The sequence below is a fragment of the Carassius auratus genome, chromosome 41 (genome assembly GCF_003368295.1).
Source record: "Carassius auratus strain Wakin chromosome 41, ASM336829v1, whole genome shotgun sequence".
In the NCBI taxonomy this organism is placed as follows: domain Eukaryota; kingdom Metazoa; phylum Chordata; class Actinopteri; order Cypriniformes; family Cyprinidae; genus Carassius; species Carassius auratus.
Genome location: NC_039283.1, coordinates 2,489,932 through 2,511,297, shown reverse-complemented (window position 1 = coordinate 2,511,297; position 21,366 = coordinate 2,489,932). Strand labels below are relative to the sequence as shown.

The window sequence follows — 21,366 nt, the reverse complement described above, 5'->3', positions numbered from 1 at the left end:
TTCTTTCCATGTCATTGTTTATCTGGATACCAAAGGTCACCTGGAAGCATAGTTAAAACTGTGCGTGTATGTTGGGTTTGCTCATGATTTTAATACTAGTCAAGTTATAATGGATCATCTGGCATTTCCTTCTGCTACATGAAGCATAAAACAGTTTATTAACATATCCATACTGTTTATTTTATTTTATGTATTTTTTTGTTTTATTTTAAATTGAGCCTAAAAAATTTAGGTTAACATTTTAAAGAACATATAAAAGATAATGCGTATTTTATGTGCTGGTCACCATGTCTTTTAACCATTTTCACATTTGCATTTCCTTCCCTATAGTTCATTTAAATGGTTCAGCAGTGCGACAAAAGAATTTTAAAATACATTTACATTTAATCATTTAGCAGATGCTTATATCCAAAGTGAAAAATGAGAACAATAGAAGCAATCAGACCAACAAGAGAACGACAACAGTATACTAGTGCCACGATAAGTCTCAGTTAGTCTTTCACAGTACACATAGCTATGTTTTTTTAAAGAATAGAATAGAATACATTAGAATAGAATAGAATAAAATAGAATAGAAAATAATAGAATAGAATAGAAAACAAAAGGAAAGTGACAGTATTTGTTGGTCAAAATGCTGGAGAAAAGGATGTGTCTTTAGATTTTTTTTTTTTAAAAGAGGAAATACTCATTCCACCAGCTGGGCACAGTCCAGGAAAAGGTCCATGAGAGCAATTTTGAACCTCTTTGGGATGGCACCACAAGGTGCCGTTCACTTGCAGAATGCCAAGGTTTTTCTTGAATTTGATGCGAGCGGCTACTGGTAGCCAGTGTAACCTGAAGAGGAGAGGAGTAATGTGAGCTTTTTTTGGCTCATTGAAGACAACTCTCGCTTCTGCATTCTGGATCAGTTGCAGAGGCTTGATTGAACATGTAGGAATGCCCGCCAAGAGAGCATTACTATATCCAGTCTGGAGAGAACAAGAGCTTGGCAAGCAGTTGTGTGGCTTGCTCTGACAGGAAGGGTCTAATCTTCCTAATGTTATATAAGGCAAATCTGCAGGACTGGGTCGTTGTATAAATATGGTCTATGAAGCTTAACTTATGACTGATCACAACTCATAGGTTTCTGGCTGTCCTAGAAGGAGTTATGGTTGACGAACCCAGCTGTATAGAGTAGTTGTGATGAAATGATGGGAAATGATGGGAACCACAAGCAGTTCTGTCTTAGTAAGGTTGAGCTGAAGGTGATGGTCATTCATCCAGCTAGAAATGTCTCTCAGACAGGCTGCAATGCGAGCAGCTACCATCGGATCATCTGGTTGGAATGAGAAATGGAGTTGAGTGTCATTAGCATAGCAGTGATAAGAAAAGCCATGCTTCTGAATGACAGATCCTAATGAAGTCATGTAGACGAAGAAGATAAGTAGTCCAAGCACTGAGCCCTGAGGAACCCCAGTAGCAAGAAGTTGTGAGCTAGAAACCTTACCCCTCCAAGACATCCTGAACGGCTTACCTGAGAGGTAGGACTTAAACCACAGGAGTTCGGTTCCAGAGATGCCCATCTTTCTGAGGGTGGATAGGATAATCTGGTGGTTAACTGTGTCAAAAGCAGCAGACAGATCCAGCAAGATGAGTACTGAGGATTTGGAAGCTTCTCTTGCTAGTCGAAGGTCTTCAGTAACCAAGAGCAGGATAGTCTCACTTGAGTGGCTGCATTTGAAGCCAGACTGTTCCTGTCCAGGAGATTGTTCTTTTACAAGAAACATAGATAGTTGGTTGAATACAACTCGCTCAAGTGTCTTTACAATGAATGAAGAAGGGATATCGGTCTGTAGTTTTTTATAAAGTGCTGGATTTAGAAATGGTTTCTTAAGCAGTGGGCTTACTCGAGCCTGCTTTAATGCTGTCAGAAATGTACCAGAGTGAAGAGGGGTGTTGATAACGTGAGTAAGTGAAGACTGAAGAAGAAATGGCCTGAAGGAGGTGAGTGGGGATAGGATCAAGTGGAGAAGTAGTAGGATGATTGGAAAGGAAAAATTTGGAAATGTTCATCTTCGAGAGTGGAGAGAAGGAGGAGGAGAGAGTATGTATTACTATTATTATATAATTATTATTATTATATAATAAGGTTCACTATAGAGGGAAATGTAATATAATTTTGTATATAATGTATTCTGAGTTGGACCCCAATCAGAGTAGTGGCCACTTTGCTAATGGAGATCCAAATAAAGAATAGAATACAAAGACTTTCACAAAGCCGTTTTTACATTCAGAGTGTAATATCCAGAAGATCTCAGTTTTTTTATAATCATTTATCTAGAGTCAGGTGTTGTGATTCCCTAATAATAAAGCAGCTGTGGTTAAATCATATTTCAGTGAGAATAATCACAGCACATATTCACAATTACCTGTGCATTAGACCTCATTCACTCCTTGAGGCAGATGCACTATCCATTGAGAACTCAGCTGTGGGAGTTGCTTATTTACCTACAATACCACAGCCTTTCAAAGGTTGTGCATGTAGACATGGAGGATTCAATGTCTATTGACACAAACAATTCAAACATGAGATTAAGCCTAAACAACTAGAAATGCCCGTGGATGTCAGCGCCACAGACCTGAACACTTGCTCTACAGTGAATGGTTTCGTGTCCAGACACCTAGTTTGCCGGGCTTGTTTGTACAATGCGCGTCTGGTCGGCCGCGGGCTCATCCTCCCCCACACCTGATTAGCAAAGAGGTAAGAAACTGGAGGAGGGGCCAGCCAACTGCCACCAAGAGCTGCCTGCTAGAGGACTCAAGAGAGGCTCAATACCATTGATAACGTATGTCGATTCTGTGTAAAACTCACAGCATTTTCAGGCTGGTTTCACTCCCATTTAAACTTCACCAAAGAATTGCTGTTTGATGTGGAGATGTCTCTGTAGGCTTCTTATTGACATTTTTATGTCTTAATTCACATTCTTGGTCTTATTCTAATTTAGTCATTAGTGCACACTATATCAAATGCATAGCAAAGTTTATCATCACAACTTTTTTATCAATTATTAAGAACTTGCTCTTCATATGAAATGGTTTTGCCTTTGTAGGCTACTGAAATCACTGAGCCCTTTCGGCCTACTGGACAAAGGATATCGGTAGCTAAATCATGTTGTAGCTTATTCTGGCTCCACTGTGATTTGTAACACTCACTTTTCAACATCCAGCAATAAAAAAACAAATTTAAAAACACACTATGATTCAATAGTTTGAGGTCAGTAAGATTTGTTTTATTTTTATAAACATTATTTATTCAAGGATGAATTTATTTGTTCAAATGTGACAGTAAAGACATTCATAATGTTACAAAATACTGCTCTTTTAAACTTTAAATTCATCAAAGAATCCTGATAATGTGCACCATGCTTTTGAGAAAATATTAGACAGCACAACTGTTGTGTTAAGTTGATAATAAAAAGAAATGTTTCTTGCATTTCAAATGATTCAATCAGCAAATTAAAATGATTTCTGAAGGTTTATGTGACTTTGAAGTAATGGCTGCTAAAACTGCAGCTTTGCCATCATAGGAATAAATTATGTTTGAAAATATATTAAATATGTACTGTTATTTTTAATTGCAATAATATTTCACAATATTAAACAACATTTAATCTGTTTGATCACATAAATGCAGCTTTCAGTGAGCATTCTTAAAAAAAAAAAATTTCCAACCCCAACCTTTTGAACAGTAGTGTACATCACATTGTGGAAGTAAAAAGAGAAGCTTTTTTTTTTAATCAATTTCCTAGAAATCATAGATGTTACAGCATGCTACATTGTTTTTGTCACTGCCAGACACTCTGCTTTGCTATTAGGAGATCAGTCTCCTTACCAGCCGCCCCAACCCCCTCCAACCCAGTTACAAAAACACTTTACTATCTACCTTGTTTATTTAGCTCCAAAGTGACCCCTCGCTCTCACTCTGTCAAGAATTGAACAGCTGGATATTTCAGCAAAGCTGTTGTTTTCACCCGGGTTTTTTTTTAAATATATATATAAATTTCGTAGTTAGGGCTGTACCTAATTTTCATCAATATTCTGGCATAAATTGTCTACAAATTAAAAGTCATTTTTGTCACAAGGGTTACATCAGGTCAGGCTTTGGGTGCAGGCTGCCTTACAAATGCACGACACACTTATGAATTGCAACAGTTAAAATATGATTTAGTTGTGTAATTTGTTGTTGACTTCTATGGAATGTTAAAAACAAGTCATTTTACTTGGGTCTTGCACAAGAGCATATCATACAACATGACGACTGTAATATAACAAAACCAGCACTTTATCTTGTGACTGGTCCCGTTACTTGCAACGCCACAATTACAGGCCATTGTTCAGATTTTTCCCACACTGCATGTATGACAGCAGGAGAGGGACGTTCTACTTTTTCACCAGAACAGCAACACACCTACTGAGTGTCAGAGAATCTTCTCTCCACCCCCACTCATCCAACCCTTCCCTCAAGACCTTGCATATCCATAATGCTTTGTCTTATTCTGCAGATCAACTTCTCCAGAAGCACCGAGCCTTAACACACACTTAACAAAATAAAGAGCATCACCACCCACTCAATACACGGCCCATTGAAGGTGTTCATCACAGTGCTCTAGAACCAACACAGGCGTTTCCTTAAGCTTAACAGTTGACCCACAATCACCAAGCTGCCTGTTGGAGCATTCTCAAATAATTAAGGAAAAGATGTTCTCAGAAGATCAGGACGGCAGCACCATCTGCTATTGTGTTGAGTGCTTAAACAGTGATGTTGGTTGGCTTACTTTACATTTGGCTACATGCAGACTTTTTGCATTCGTGAGCTACAGTTCTGGTGGTTTCAGCACCTGCAGACCCAGTTTTGTTCACGCAAAACAATCTGTTTCAGTTGTGTTCTGTGCATCATTTTTGCATGATCTTGCGCTCTCACGGAGCAGCTGACTTGTACAGCTGTGGGACCTGTAAGAATCCACGTCCTGCGTAGAGCTTGCGTTGTTGTTCTAAAAGTGTGTGACTCAGTGTTTATTCGTCTCACAGTATGTTCAGTGGTGAAGGTTTTGACAGAAGGCCTTGAATGTAAAAAAAAAAAACCCAGATGGTCCCTGAAACTAAACAATGTATTTTTCTTTGTGGTTTTCTAATCTGCTGTTTGTTGTATTATTAAACAGACATTTACATTTAAGAGAATATGAATGAATAAAAAATAAAAAAAAGTTTCTGGTGCAAAATATTCTTCAACCATATATGTGCGAGATAAATATGTTATGGCCTTTAAAATAAGTTAATAAAAAGTTAATAAATAAAAAATCTGCTTAAAAATGTTTTGAATATTACTTGAATAGCAATTCAAAATATTGTCAACGAGGTCAGGACCCCTAAGGTGTCACAGGACAGAATCTGGGAGGATACAGATATTTAATGCATTTAAAAGCTTCTTTTCATGCAAGGCTAATTTTATGTTAGACATCCATTCTCAAAATGGGAATTAAAATAAATTAATAATTTGGGCCTATAGCTAATCCTTTTGCACCGTATTCACAAAAAGTGTTTAACAGTGAACAAGTATCAATTCTTAATATTCTCCAGAGACCATATAAGCTAAGATCAACTGAGCTGCAAGAACACACGAACCAAAACGGCATTGTAACCTACATTTTTCCCTGCTTACTGTCACATCGAAATCACCCAATTCTATGTTAGCTGTCAAAACCACCTTGTAAACTGTAACTATAGTGCAATGCTCTCAGTTTTATTTTCCTGTCATCATCGAACAGTGAAACTAAAGTTTGATTCTATATGCGCTCCTCCCCTTATTTTGTGTTGTGGTGGTGATGTGGCTGTGGCTGTGGGGGTGGGGGTTTGTTATTGTTCAGACTTCTCATACGAGAAATGTCTATAAATACATGCAGAGCTTCCTCTCGGTGAACAGAACGCCCCATCGCTGGGAAGTGGAGGCTGCTGGACATGGTGAGTCAGGGCCATGGGAGAGGACAGTGGGTGGATACACGGCCAATGAGGAAGAGTCTTTGGCTTTTGCACGATAAGGTCTTGATTCAGGGAGCAAGAGCAGCGTTCGACTTTTCTAAACCCGTTTTTGGAGTGCCACATCCTGTTGATAAAAACAGTAAAATATGATTTTAATTAGCAAGAATTGTATTGGAATTACCCAATACTGCACATGGTCTAGTCTATTTGTTCAGAAATAAACCCCAAAGAACTCTTAAATGGTACTGAGATTCCCTGTCTACTGTTAGTAAATCACTGTTTACTCCACTCTTGCCCAGACTGAAAGTCTTGATTATTAATGGATTATGGAGACAGGGCTATCCATCAGCTCTCGTTCTGTGGATACAGGGCAGAAGTCAGAACTGGAGACTGGAGATCAATGACACTATGTTTGTTTTTATTAGGCTACAAAATATCCAAAATCTCTGCAGCAAGCCATAAATGCTCTCCAATTAAAGTAACTGCATATTACACATCCTGTATCAGTATTAGTATTGAAATACAATTTATTGTATGCAAAAACATAAATATTGACTCAAGGGATGTCTGGGGGAAAAATGAAATAAGAGTATTTAATACATTTTAAATATAGTTTGAGAATGGATTTGAAGTGTGTCATATTACCAATTCCAAACTGAAACTAGGATGGCAATGTGTGATAAAAGAGAGCCACAATTACAAGAAATAGAAAGTAAATGAGTGACGTTTTGCCTTAAGAGGAACTAGGCAGAGATTCCTTGACGTGGAAATTCCTATAGCATTCAGCAACGCTGCAGTCTCTGTTTGAATGTCATGTTTATACAAAAGATGACACAAGAAATTGTCTTATCAGTAAATGATGTATGTGATCTTTAAATGTTTGGGATTATTAGACACATTTTCCTCAGGAATTTCATCACTGGGGGTTTGAGCTGTAGAAGAGGTTTATTTGCATATGGAATGTATTGGAGCACAATGGTGACATTTTACTTCAGCCATTGTTTGTTGACATTTGAAAATGGCCATGTCTACCCACTGTGTTATCGCTAGTGTGAAAACATTGAAACCACCATACAGGGAAACCTAATACCATAAAAACGACTTTATTTGAATTAAATAGATTAGTTATTTCTCAGTGCCTGTGATTTAAATCTCACATTATTAATTGAGTGACATGAGATATTTTAGATATGAAACAAGATATTTTAATCGCTTTTCACAATAGTAAATCATTTGAATTCACAACCTTTCCTCCAATCTCCAATCTGAAGGCACTTGGCAAGCAGCCATGACACAAGATGGCTGGCAGCCTGAAAAAACGGAGAGAGTGAAAGGGACCTGTATGGATAACAGATAAGTATCTTGCGTGAGAATCCACTGGAGACGAGACGAGGTGGGAGAGAGCAAGAGATGAGCTGAGCACGCAGCGACGCTAAGAATGCTGCATGAATCTTTTATTATCTACTAGCCCAGTTAATGAGATGGTGCTTCTTTAATAATTAGCAGGGAGACTGAAGCGTATTTCCATAGTAGAGCCTAAGGATGCAGAGGGCATTTGGGACGATATGAAGAATGTGGGACGCATCAGAAGAGAGTTGGAAACCGCATGCTGAGCTGCAAGATAAAGATACACACGTGTTTTCAGATGTGTGTGTGTGTGCAGATGTTTGCTTGTATGTTGGAAAACTGAGGGGGTGTTTACATTTGGTCTAGCTTTCCGACAGGGAAAAGACCCACTGTAAAAGCAAACCCAAATGCCTCAGGAGTGATGGTTTGCGGGACAACCACATACATTTACATTTGTGACTCGAGTTATCTGGTCAGGCCACATATGTCAAATTTACTCCTCCCAAATGGAAATATGTCAACATAAGGACATTACAAAAACATTAACAAAACCAAAACATTAATTGAAGCTAAAAGAGCATTAAACAGAAAAGTTCATAACCGGCATTAGCAGCAACCACGAAGTGAGCCACATTTTATTTCCATATAGTTCTGGAAATGTAGAATGAATTTATGTCAAATCACATTTATGTAAGTATAAAAAGAACACACATAACTTGACAGCAGGTTGATCAATCAAGACACACAATTACCAAAGAGGCCTTATGAAGCGTTCACAAGTTGCAATAATATTATTTTCAATGCTAAAACAATTTTTTTTTGTGGGAAAGAACTAAAAAACTTTTAGGGTCAAATGGCTCAAAAGAGTGTGAGATCCCATGTATAAATAAAATACCCATAACCAACAAGCCACAAGTGTTCAGGAGGTGCATTAGGCCCCGTTTTCGTTTTAAAATGCATAACTTTTTGTTTACACTACTCCGGTGTTTTCGACCCTCAAAAACTGAGATTTTTAAAAAAGCTGCAGACCCCGTTTTAGTATGAAATCTCCAGGGTTGAATTTCAGTGTAAATGGACCAAAACTGAGACTTTTGAAAATGATGGAGTGGCTGCCCACATGTGGTCTGCGTATCCTTGATTACCATATAAACAATAATATCATGCGCATTGTTCTCAAGCACGTAGATACGTCCGCCATTTAAATAATAGGGTATCTACCTATTCATATCTATGGCTGTACCTGCATGAATGGTCACGTGACATGCGTTTTAGGTTGTGTAGTGTAAACAGAGATCGTTTCTGAAACGCAGCGGAAACACTAGTGTAAACGCGGATTGTTACTAGTGTAAACGGGGCCCTAGTGCTCTATTTAGTGAAACTGCATATTTAGGATTTATGGAAAACAAATTAGTAGGCTATTAAGTACCATAATTAAGTAATAAGTTATTAAATTAAAATGAAATGAAATTTAAATTAAATAAATACATTGTACATAATATTTCAATAAAAATTTTAAATGGCACCCTGGACCTTATTACTTGCGCTAATTAATGTACAAGTTGTAAAATATGTAAGAACTCTGTACCGTTTTCTTTCTAAAACACACAACATACAACAAGCCAACAGCCACATTCTTGACACCTAACCCTTATTACCCTCCCCCACTAATATACACCCCTCCCCCACCAGAGCACACCGGTGGCCTCCGTTCACACACACAGACCGTGAGGCTTGCCCTCGATGTGAGTGTGTGTGCACAAGGTGGAAAGGGGGATGTTTTCTCTTTAGACAGCTAATTGACTCACAGATGTCAGGATGAGCCGACAGAGGGGTGTCAGTGCAACACACACACAGCCAAAACGGTCTGCAAACAAATCTGTTATGGCCACGTCAAGTTCTTCTGGTAAAAATAAATCCAAGGCACAAACAGACACTTGCAGAGCAAGAGCACACGACCGTGAGCCAATCAGTCCTCGTACACGCACGTGCATGCAGACCAAAACACACAAACAGACACAAAACACCTCATGAGACGCATTCACTGCTGCCAAACAAACCTCTGCTGTAACTCAACCCGAGATGGTGTTTTGAATAAACGTCACATTCATTTTCTTCAGAGAAAAGAGAAAAAAGTATAATTTTTTTCTTCAGTTTTCACAGTGTGTTTTTAATCAAAAATGTGATTAATTTCCAAATTGGTTGGTTTGGTTCAAGGCATAATTTTTTTTCATATTACTTTTTTTAATGTTTAAGTAGAAAATAAATGGGAAAAAAATGGAACCAAGGCCACTGCAATTGTGGGTGGCCACTGTTGTGTTTAATTGAGAACCTCGCAATACAATACACGTAGCCTGTTTTATGTCAAAGTCCAAATCAAAACTTATTGAATTTGAAATAGATTTCTTTTCCTGATGATGAGGAATGATGATTCCTTATGGTTTCTTGATGAATATCTTGCCATTTAATATGATATAATGATGTTATGGAGGCCAGTTCTGTCTGCTTTGATGATGTCAGAGCAGTTGATGTCAGAAGTAATCAAAGACTTGAGCCTCATGAAAAACAAGTGCACACACTCATGCACTTCTACACACTCTCACACATGTATTAAGAAATCCCTGTGTTGTTTTATAATGCCACACATAGCAAATCCCTTCGCCAGACAAAATATCACACTGAGTCCACAAAAGAAAAACCCACTAGGAGAAAAACTTCAAACCATCCACCTTTACTCAGCGTAACTGTGTGTGATTGCAAAAATTTGCAAGTGCCTGTGCCACAAGTTACCCAAATCTCAGCTGAATGTGAGCCATAGCTCATGCTGGATGTAGAGTAAACACTGTCCACTGTCCGCAAGTGCAAAGTTTGTATCCTGTTATTCTATTTGCCCACGAAACTGTGGGGGAGATGACCGGTGCCACTAACAGGGTTTAACTTCCTGTACTGTAGAGTGACAGCAGACTGCAGAATGTACCAGAACACCACTGAAAAAAAGAAAAAAAATGTAATCAGTACTTTGGTCTTCTTCTGTATGAATGTTATTACATAACAAGATATCAAACAATGTAGCACGTATTACATACTTTCCATGCAAAAATGGATTTCAAAATAAATAAATCAAATTTTGTTTAAAATTAAATAAAAAAAACCTGGACACCATCTGGTTGTCAAGCATTCGTGGAACATGTCCATAGTTAATAGGATGAACTAACCTGTGCTTTTCTAGGACACCTGTGAGTGAACAGTATGGGAAATGACATCATTAATCCACTAAACATGACCTTGGGTCCAGGTGGTTAAAAGTAAAAAAGTCTTGCATCATTTATTTTTTGCTGATGCTGCTTTGCTTTTGATATTTTCAGTCTAATGCAATGACATATATTTTTAAAACAAGTGGAACTTTCAAAAGTATTACATTCTGTTCATTTAATTCATATAGTACAGTTAAATATTAAATAAGTAGATATTTTTTTATTATAGAGTTAGTTTGTCATTATAGAGATAGTTACATTAAAGTCGCAATAAAATGGAAGTAAACATTCCGGTCTCCCTTCACTGGTTCTTGATTTAAAATAATAATAATAATTTGAATAGCAATTATGCTGCAGTTTTATTGAGTCACCTTAATGGTTTTTACTTATTAGACATTGTCTTCATGTTAAAAGACAAAGACATCATATGGACAGTGGAATATAACAATGGAAACTGCTGGCAAGACATCTTGCCTACCTCAGCTCTATCAAAGTGGATAATGTTTCATTAGCATTCAGTCCCATGTGCACAATGATGACATTATCATCAAAATGAGCTGGAGCTTTGTTGACATGCTGGTACTGCTGGGGTTTCCTGGAGCTTTTGGGAACAGGATGTAGCTGGTAGCTCACTTAACCTCTGGTCAGGCTGTAAAATTGACACAGCTAAACGAAGACTTTGGTTTGGTTTTTTGGTTTTGTTGTTTCATGTGTAAATCCTTTATTGTTCTGACAGTTATTATTTCCTGCGATGTTTCATGATTACTCATTCTAGCACAGGGAAGAAATGCAGAATGTTTAAATTCTGAACATCGTGTCACAGGGGTGAGCTGAAACGTTGAGGTTTCGATTTTCATAAACACACACACACACACACACACAAAACAGGATTTGGAAACAAACAGCAGGCGGTTACTTCCTCTCATACATAGAGACAGAGAGAAACTTCCTTAAAGGGATGTTCTTGTCTGATAAAAAATGTATGAATTGTTGAGTGACACTACATTCCACATGTGCTTCTTATGTAAGTGATATAATAGCCTATAATTCAGGCGGGAAAATCAATCAGGGAAACATCCTAAAATATTTAGATATGCAGCACCAAAAGTTAGACCACAGATGTTAATGGCGTCAATGATCTTATGCTGTTAACTGTCAGTGTGTTCAGGTCAGTCTCCTTCTAAGGAATACTGGACAGCCAGATCAATACACTGAGTGTCACATGATTTCCTCAGATGACCTTCTCAGAGTTTGGATGAATGGTGTGGAGAATCAGTAATGTGTAGGCTGCGGCCCATGTGATACCTCCCGACTGCAGAACAAACAAATGTTTGTCAACCTTCACAAACGCTCCACTATTTGTTTGTATGCTGTAAAGGTCTCCCTCAGACGATATGAGTGTGTCTTTGAATACTCAATAAACTACACTACACCTAACAACAGAAACCATACATGGGAAATTACTACACTAAACTACACGGCATTCTATCACAGTCAGCTATCAATTGTATTGCATTAAAGGTGCTGTAGGGAACTTTTGTAAAAAATATATTTTTTACATATTTATTAAACCTGTCATTATGTCCTGACAGTAGAATATGAGACAGATAATCTGTGAAAAAAATCAAGCTCCTCTTGCTCCTCCCAGTGGTCCTATTGCCATTTGCAGAAACTCCATCGCTCCCGGTAAAAAATAACCAATCAGAGCTGCGGTCCCTAACTTTGTTTGTGTTCAAAATGTAGAAAAATGTATATAATAAGCGAGTACACCATGAATCCATTTTCCAATCCGTGTTTTTGGCTTGTCCTGAATCACTAGGGTGCACCTATAATAAGTGTTTATATTCTGACTATTTTAGATTGCTTCGGGGATACCGCGGCGGAGTAACCCAGTACCTTTGTGATTCTTCATAGACATAAACAGGGAGAAGTAGTTCCGGCTACGATGTTCTTCCGCAAGACGCAAGCAGTTCTGTTTATTAACCACTAGAGCGTCAAAAGTTCCCTACCGCAGCTTTAAGGCTTATTGAAAAGCTCTAAAAACATTTAAGAAAAAAAATATTATAAAATATACAAAATATTATTTTGAGATATACACATAAAAGGGGCATTAATTTTGTTTTTCTACTAGGTACAATGAGAGCAGTCTAATAGCTATTTTAGAAAAACGATTCACTGACAAGAAATTTACAGTTCAGTTGTCAGAGAGTCAGTTGTTGATTCAGAAGCCAGTCAGAGGTGCATTTCTCAAAAACAACTATGGTCGCAAGTTCTATAATAGAGTTCAATGGAACTGACAACCATAGTTAGCTGACCATGCTTTTGGGAAACATGTAACGTCATTTAACCTTCTTGTTAGTGCGTCAATCTCCCATGCCAGAGACCCGGGTTCGAGGCCCACTCAAAGCAAGGCCGAGGTGGGGATTACATTGGTGCCGTGACCCGGATGGCAGTGAGGTTTAGGGGATGAATGGACTTGGCGAGTTCATTCAGTAAAGAATTCTTCAAAAGGATTCGTGAAACTGATTCAAACAGGTGAGTTCTTGAGTCGTTTTGAATCAGTAATTTAAAGAGTCGTGAAACTTGTATATTATATTAATTCATTACACACAGACTGATATATTTCAAATGTTCATTTCTTTTAATTTTGATGATTATAACTGACAACTAAGGAAAATCCCAAATTCAGTTTCTCAGAAAATTAGAATATTACTTAAGACCAATACAAAGAAAGGATTTTTTGTAATCTTGGCCAACTGAAAAGTATGAACATGAAAAGTATGAGCATGTACAGCACTCAATACTTAGTTGGGGCTCCTTTTGCCTGAATTACTGCAGCAATGCGGCATGGAATGTAGTCGATCAGTCTGTGGCACTGCTCAGCTGTTATGAGAGCCCAGGTTGCTCTGATAGTGGCCTTCAGGTCTTCTGCATTGTTGGGTCTGGTATACTGCATCTTCCTCTTCACAGTACCCCATAGATATTCCATGGGGGAATGGTCAGGCGAGTTTGCTGGCCAATTAAGAACAGGGATACCATGGTCCTTAAACCAGGTACTGGTAACTTTGGCACTGTGTGCAGGTGCCAAGTTCTGTTGGAAATGAAATCTACATCTCCATAAAGTTGGTCAGCAGCAGGAAGCATGAAGTGCTCTAAAACTTCCTGGTATACGGCTGCGTTGACCTTGGACCTCAGAAAATACAGTGGACCAACACCAGCAGATGACATGGCAGCCCAAATCATCACTAACTGTGGAAACTTTACACTGGACCTCAAGCAACGTGGATTGTGTGGCTCTCATATTTTCCTCCAGACTCTGGGACCCAAAATTTACTTTCATCAGAGAACATATCTTTGGACCACTCAGCAACAGTCAAGTCCTATTTGTCTTAAGACACGTCTGACGCTGTCTGTTGTTCAAGAGTGGCTTGACACAAGGAATGTGACAGCTGAAACCCATGTCTTGCATATATCTGTGCGTAGTGGTTTTTGAAGCACTGACTCCAGCTGCAGTCCACCGAGTCTCCCCCACATTTTTGAACGGGTTTTGTTTCACAATCCTCTCCAGGGTGCGGTTATCCTTATTGCTTGTACACTTTTTTCTACCACATCTTTTCCTTCCCTTCACCTCTCTATTAATGTGCTTGAACACAGAGCTATGTGAACAGCCAGCCTCTTTTGCAATGACATTTTGTGTCTTGCCCTCCTTGTGCAAGGTGTCAATGGTCGTCTTTAAGTCAGCAGCCTTCCCCATGATTTTGTAGCCTACAGAACTAGACTGAGAGACCATTTAAAGGCCTTTGCAGTTGTTTTGAGTTAATTGGCTGATTAGAGTGTGGCACCAGGTGTCTTCAGTATTGAACTTTTTCACAATATCCAAATTTTCTGAGATACTGAATTTGGGATTTTCCTTGCTTGTCAGTTATAATTATCAAAATTAAAAGAAATAAACATTAGAAATATATCAGTCTGTGTGTAATGATGAATGAGTATAATATACAAGTTTCACTTTTTGAATGGAATTCGTAAAATATTTTTTTTTTGATGATATTCTAATTATATGACCAGCACCTGTATATAGTCCCATATTTATAGCAGGAATATCAAATGTGTCTTCTTAAGTGACCCCCCTCCCCACACACACACACACACACATACACAAACATCATGTAAGTGATTAAGTTCTGAATTCAAAGAATTCATAAAACAGTGTAAGGAAAAAAGGACATGCTTAAACTACTGTGTGCATCAAATGGAAATAAGTGTACATCACATGGACATCTTACTATCCACTAAAGGCATGGGATAAAATGCAGCGAAGTAACATAAATGACAATTACAGAACGTCCAAATAAACTACACAAATACATTAATTTAATTAATTTAATTTAATTTTAATTAATTTAACCAGGTTAATAAACCCGTTGAGATTAAACTCTCTTTTACAAGAGTGACCTGGCCAAGAGGGCAGCCTTAGATTATTTTATATATTATTCCTAGCAACAGAAACATTACTCAGAGAGTATACAATTTTGGACACAGCCACGGTCATTATAATTAACCATTGCATTTTACTATTACACGTCAGTAATACTCACATTGTGTGCAATGACTAGTGTGTGAAATTGATGTACCTTTGTTCCTTTTGCTGTATTCAGTGCTCTTGGAATGTCACGACACTACAGTACAGTAAACTATGCTGTATAACAATCAACTACAGACTGTTGTACTAAAACCTTTTCTCTTCTGTTTGTAGATGCATTGCTTTGTTAAACCAACATTGTGCTCTGCTCTAATAGGATTGATGGAGAAAATTGAGGCGGATGTGTTCTCAAGTGCTTTTCAGGTGCACTGAAAATAGATTGAAAATGATTAATGTTATAATTTTAGCGAGTGTATAATCCTCTTTGACTGTAATGCAGAGCATAAACGTATTAAATGAACAGTGTTTGAGTTGAGCTGCATGAATAAAATGCAAGGCAGCGTTGCTAGATGAGAAAGAGACAGTCAATGGGAACACGCTCTGTCTATATGTGGGCCGTCACTTGTGTAGATGGTGATTTCCATATCAATATTCAAGAGCTGGTGAATAATTTATGGACTCACTGATACAATGAATGCTGAACTGAAAGATACTTGCCCCTCTATCCTGTGTGCAGCCCTCAAGGGTGTATATGTGAGAGACACAAACCCAGTGGTTGTAATAGTCAGCATTCATTGATGAGGGGTCAGTGCTTTCGGTCCACTTTCTTCAATTCCTATCCTTGTCGTTGTATAATCTATGGGTTGCTGCTTCTTTCAGACAATGTAGTCCAAAAAAAGACATGTGCTCTGTAAGAGAATGCCCTAATTATTCATGACCATTTACGCTTTGAGGAGTTAGTTTGTGTAGCATATGTGTCCTTCTCATAAGCACATTGTTCAGACCTCACTAAAGACTCGTTCATAGTATTTTTCTCTTTGCCCGACAATACTGTTCAGTATTCATGCTAAGGAGCACTGGATTCTGCCCAGAAACCTATTTTTGGATTCTCTCTTGGTTTCACAGATTCACGTTTTTCTTCCTCCTCTTGTCACTGCCCTACATCTTTCAGCATCTCTTTGAATTACTTCTACCTTCTGTGCGAGTCGATATTTGTAACACATTTCCTGCATATTGATCGGTAACTTCTGAAACTGAAATTTGCATGTCTTGAATATTGTAAAACGGATTCTTGCGGCCACCATTACACCCTCAGTATAATCCTGCAGAACCCGACAGGCAGCAATTACAACAGAAGTCACACACACACACAACTACCATTTGCACCTGGGACATCACTTTGTCTCTTAACAAAGGAGTCTGCTCCTTTGTGTGAATGTGTGTGTGAAGCCCCTTTCACACTGCCATTCCGGCAAATACAGGGGTAAAGTGTTCCTGCAATTGTTCACTGGTCGCTAGATTTGGCACTTTCACACTGCAAGTGATGACCCGGTATATGTGCGTGCTTTCACACACAACCCTTGAAGATCCCGTAACGACACGTGACATCAGCGCGTGATGTGTAATGTACGAGTCGACAACGCTAGGCACGTTATACTTTCACTGAAGCAAGCAAACGATCTCGGCGTCAGCGCGGAAAGCGAGGAGCTAACTGATCTCTGCTTCATTACAGTTTGCACATATGTTTTCGTCGCGAACGTTGATCTTCCTTCAAAACAGTCGGTAAAAGAGTCGCGCGATAACGCGCGTCATCACTTCGACACGGAATTAGATCTGGCTTTTGTTCACACAGCGCTTGTCCTGGGTCAAACCCCGCAATGTTACTAGGTCCCCGACCAGGGTTCAATTCGGTAATCAATCCCGGGACGTGGTTGCTTTCACACAGAAGGCTACCTGGCAATGTTCCTGAAATATTGCGGGTCCGACGTGCAGTGTGAAAGGGGCTTGAGTGTCTGCTATTGTTGCGGCGTCAATGCCTGTTATTAACAGTCCTCATACACAATCAACCCATGAGAACAACAAATCATTGGTCAGTGTCAGAGGTCAGATAAAGACCCATGCTAATGTCATGTTAATGACTTGATTCACTAGCTAACATATCTACAAACACATGCAACTATGTTTGTTATGTTTTAGCTTTGGAAACCCCCTCCCGATGACATGTATGATGAACATGTGTAACATTGCCTCTCTTCGTTATTACATGTGTCATTGTGAGCGGCCTTTAAAGACCTTAGCCAAGTTAATATGAGATAATCTAACCAGGGGATCTGTTCTCTGTGTTCTCTTGTCAGCACTTTGCGTGTCATAATCACAGAAGTTATTTAAGATTCTGAAGAATGTGTGAGAAATGTGTCACCAAACTTGCCACCATGATGTTGTTTTGAGAGGTTGCTAGGGTGGTGTTAGTTGATTGCTAGGGTACTGTGGGTGATTATATGACATTCTGGTCCCTAGGTATGGCTCAGGTTGCTCTGAGAATATAAGTCTATAGGAATGTTTTTGTCCAGAAAAGTAACAGCACACCTATCCTTGTTAACCTATCTGTGGTAACTAGGATTTACACAAGCTCCAGTCTGGATCCAGAACACCTGAGAAAAGATGATGCCACCCCCTCAGAGGACCCCAGATGATGCTAACCCTGAAACAACATACAGAACTAATAAATATTGCTACAAGTGTGATTGCATCATATAATTATTGCTTTTAATAGTGTTCATTGTCTACATCTTGTATTAATTTTTCTGAAAATTTTTGCCATATGCACATAAACTGACAGTCACCACTGATAAGCTATAGTACTAAATATTGTAGAAAACTTAATTTTCTCTAAAGTTGCTTTGCAATGATTTATATAGTAAAAAGCGCTATACAAATAAACCTGAATTGATATAATCTGTGCAATTTTAAGCATCATTCATTTGCAAAGCACAAACAGTGCCAAGTAACAAGCCAAAGTTTTACAAGTGAAGATTATAGAGTCAAAATATGTAGTAGTTTTCTATTTTCTCAATGCACACAAATTTAATCATCACCAGGGTGCTCAGTTTTTGCATGTTGTATTCACATGTGCTTGATTTTGAATGCACTAATATGTGTGTCCTTTAGGTGGCAGTAATCACAGTTGGGCCATGGTTACAAGAAGCAGCAGAAGAAGATGGAAAATCTTGATTTAAACAACAAAATACGGTTTCCAACGGTGGAAACAACAGCAACGAATGTGCATTTGTTTGAGCACTTGTGCGAGGAGGTGGAGAACAGGTGGAGTATTACAAAGTATTGTGCATGTATACAGTCTGTGTAATTATAGTGCGCATGTGTACATGGAGAGTGCTGGATTCACAGTATTCAGAAAGTAGAAGGCAAAAAGTACATGGATTACCTGTTATTTCTGACGAGATTCTGTAGTGCGCATCAAACGGACACTTAGCAGCTGGTAGGTCACATGACTTTGAGAACAAATGCTGTACGATCACATTCAGGATCACATTCATGCTACACACATTCATACTATGTAGAATATACTTTTTTTAAACAGTCACTAAGTAATTGCTTATTTCATAAGAAGTGCCCCGTCCATAGCCATAGATTGTCTCAAATTGCATACGTAAGAGTTAAAGAGGTTGTATGAAGTTGCTAAAAAGAACATTATTTTTTGTATTTGGTGTAATGCAATGTGTTTATGTGGTTTAAGGTTAAAAAAACTAATTTTCCACAAACTGTACATTTATTGTTGCTCCTCCATGCCCCCCCTTTCTGAAACACGTTGATTTTTTCTCATCATCCTGAAAAGTAAGTGCTCTGATTGGCCAGCTATCCATTGCATTGTGATTGGCCGAATACCTCAAGTGTGTGACGGAAATGTTACGCCCCTTTCCATACTGTGATGCCATCTCCCAGCATGATGAGACAAAACCAATAAAACCTGTTACAAACGAGGCATTTATTTCATCCAGTGGGGACATAATTACATATTATAATGACTCTCATTGTCTTTTTATGCGCTGCATTGCAAACAACTCGCGTTTGAATCATCAGTGGCAAATTCTTTAATATGAAAACATACTTGTTGTGAGTCAGAACAGAAGCATGGGAGGTTCAGGAAATAATCCGTTTTAAATTTTTTAAAAAACTTTTTATTTATTTTATTTTTTTATCAAAATAACTCTACCTGTGAAACAACAGACTTCTCTATGGTGACATATTTTCCAATCATTAAGTCCATTTTAACCCCGTCCATGCATGCACGCATTCACCTGCCTTTGTTATTGTGTGCTACAGCCACATCTCAAAATCCAATCCAAAACCAACTGATATAAGTTCCTGCCCTTCATTTTTATCTTTTTTGATAATCTGTTACACTACAGAAAAAGTGTAGGTCACAATATGAAAGAAAAGATCTGACGCTTCCGTCTCACTGTGACTTTAAAGGTGCAGTCAACATTTACCACTGCACCGCCAGCCATTCCAAAATAAATCCATGTTATCTGGAGTTTTGTGTACGTGTGTGAAAGATTTCCCCACACAGATTTCACTCATAAATTTGCCTTAAAATCCAACAGAAAGCTGTTTTGTTTGAAAGTGACTTCTTTGTGACCAGTGCTTCATACATCTCTACGCTATTGACAATGGACCTGTTTTGCATGCAACATTTCATATGATTGCAAGTTAAGAGTTTTTTTCAGATCATTTACTTAAATTATGAGTAGTAGTGATGTCACCACTAATATAATTTTGGGAATTCCTTGACCACAGTTGCATGATAATAGTGGAATAAGTGTTGCATGCACGCTCTCACATTCATCTGGAGTCTTACAAGGTTTACGATCAATAAACACATGAACAAATGACTAAGTGAGATGTTAGCAGTAGCCTGTTGTTAGTCAGCGCTTTTTCCCCCAACAAAAGATGCTCCTCATCTGCTACCAAACACCCACCCACCCATCTCAGCTCAATTTTGCACTCCCAGCACTAACCACTTACTTTTCTCTCTCTTTCTCCTCCTCTCCTCTCCTCTCCTCTCTAAAGCTGTCTTGCATCAAGAAAACAGTAGCACTAACCCACTTCTAAAACCTTTAGATCCACATTAATTTGAACGCCACAAATCAAACAAATATTTATATCTCCCAGAGTTGGATGCTCATGATATAAAGATATACGCTTCATAACAGGTCAAGTGACTAATTGTAAAAAAAAGTGAAACCACATTTTTTATTGTGTTTTATTTGGACACGTAATTTGCTGTTCAGCCAGCCATGAAGACTCAGGCTTTCTCTGTTTTTCTGGTTTGCCCTTCCCCCCATAGCAAAAGTGCCACACGCTTCCTGTTTACACTTGAAACAACTGGACTGGGAGAGAAGAGACTAGCTGTGTCATCGCTCAACCTCAGGTTTCTTTTCTGTTGCCTTGAGACAGGGTTAAGAAGACATGCACTATGCTCTTTTGAATCCACCTGCTGTACTGCAAACACATTGTACAGCCAGTTTTCTTCACAGAGGGTTTTTAGGAACTTTAAGCGAAGAGTTCACTCAAAAATAAATCTGTCATCATTCAGTCTTAACAAGGATTTTGCTATTAAATGACAGTTTATAGTGGATAAAATGAAAGAGAAATACCACAATAGTATCATAAAATCTTCTGAAGTCATATGAAAGCTTTGTGCATTTAAAATGCATTCAAGAGTCAGTTGAGTTAATTGCATTGCATGGATATGTATTTTAATTTTTAAGTTAACTAAACCTTTAATGACCTGAGAACTTATGGGGTCCCATACTTGGAATTTGTGTTCTGCATTTATTCCCCCCTACACCAATCCCTGCCAGACCTGAGACTCGAACCCGCGACCTTCGTGTTACAAATCTGACTCTCTATCCATTAGGACACAAGAAATGTTTTCACCCAAATAAATAAAAAAATAAAAAATATTATTAAAATCTATATAGTCGATATATACTTCCATGATGTACTGGCAATTATGTTGGCAACTATACATAATTACTAAATATAATTGGACTAATATGAATATTATTTAAAAATGTATTGAAATAACTCACTTTTAAATCTGTGTTTATGGGCAGCATAACAGTTTGCACTACAGTTTGACTAGTTGTGTTGGATTTGTTGGATATTTTCTTTCTTACAGTCTCTTTATCATTTTCATTCAAAGTTCTCAATCTATAGTCACATACATAAAATAAACTGTATGTGCATTTTGTGGGTGTGCAGGCTGGCATCCATTGGTTCTGAACGTCTAGTGATTTATAGCGCATG

The 21,366-nt window shown here is 38.3% G+C and overlaps 1 protein-coding gene across 1 annotated transcript in view; it reads right to left on the bottom strand.

Moving 5' to 3' along the window:
* The window catches only part of LOC113059477 (collagen alpha-6(VI) chain-like), a 1,020,620-nt gene that overhangs the window by 19,129 nt on the left and 980,125 nt on the right, over positions 1–21,366 (bottom strand).